This window comes from Morone saxatilis, unplaced genomic scaffold (assembly GCF_004916995.1).
Source record: "Morone saxatilis isolate NCDOM2014 unplaced genomic scaffold, NCSU_SB_2.0 Contig4, whole genome shotgun sequence".
Taxonomy (NCBI): domain Eukaryota; kingdom Metazoa; phylum Chordata; class Actinopteri; family Moronidae; genus Morone; species Morone saxatilis.
The window spans coordinates 11,959,760-11,960,859 of record NW_023339984.1 but is presented as its reverse complement, the minus strand read 5'-3'; positions in this window follow the sequence as shown (position 1 = coordinate 11,960,859).

Below are 1,100 nucleotides of genomic sequence, written 5' to 3'. Positions count from 1 at the left end.
AGATCCAGAGCTTGTTGCCATTTTCGAGTGGAAACTGGGCATGGATTGGTTTGTTCAGAGATCCTAACATGTACTGGTCTGATGGGAGTGGTTCCACATTCAGATACTGGCGCGCAGTTATTAACCCAACTGACTCGATGAGTGTCGTATGTGGTGCTGCCGCTTTGCAGAGTTCAGGACAATGGAGATTTTTACCCTGTGGAACTAAATTACCATTTGTCTGCTACAGCGCCCCTCCTCAACCTGGTGAGTTGTTCACTTCAGTGGAAGAGAGAGAATACTGCATTACATATCTGATGTTAGACTGTACTCAAACATGGTGCTCATTTACATGTATGAGTTTGGTGTCACAACAATAATTCTGCAGCATGTTTTTCTTCTGTGTGTCTAAATACCAGTAATGAGGCAGGTAGTAAAGCTGAAGATAGAGGACTCCTCTGTGGATCTGAACGACCCTGCTGTGAAAGCTGATATCCTGAAAAAGGCGAGACTCCAAAATGCATACACCCAGGACAGATTTAAAGTTGTTATAAAGAAGTTTGCATTTCTTTGCTTATTCAATTTGCTTTATGTATGTTGATGATAGCGTCTTGTGGTGGCTGTGTAAAAACCAAACTTCTGCAGCAACAGAAGCCTCAACAGTGTAGAAAGAAAAGCAGCCAATGATTTGGATAAAACTATTAAATGGTTAGTTACTATAATTTTCTCATATCAAAATGACAAATAATCACTCCAGACATGGATGTAATTATATGGTTGTATGTGTTTTTTTGAGATCAGAAAAACAACATCCCTGATTTGTTTTGATAACAAACCCTAACCCTTACCTTAGTGGTCTTGTGATCACACTGCTATCACAGAATGAACCAAATAAGAAGACAGAAGTCTATCTTATGCTCATAAAGCAGTTTATTTGTAACTTAAAGCTTTTTATGTCAATACAAAAAGAAAACTTTGTGTTGGTGACAAAAAAAGTGTATTAATGTTTCAAAAATGTCTGCCATTTGTGTTTCCCAGTTCCAGGACAGGCTGAAGGAGAAAGGAGTGAATGGAGTCACCCTGAAGTGGAGAGAGCAGCCTGATGGGAAAGTCTTCCACAA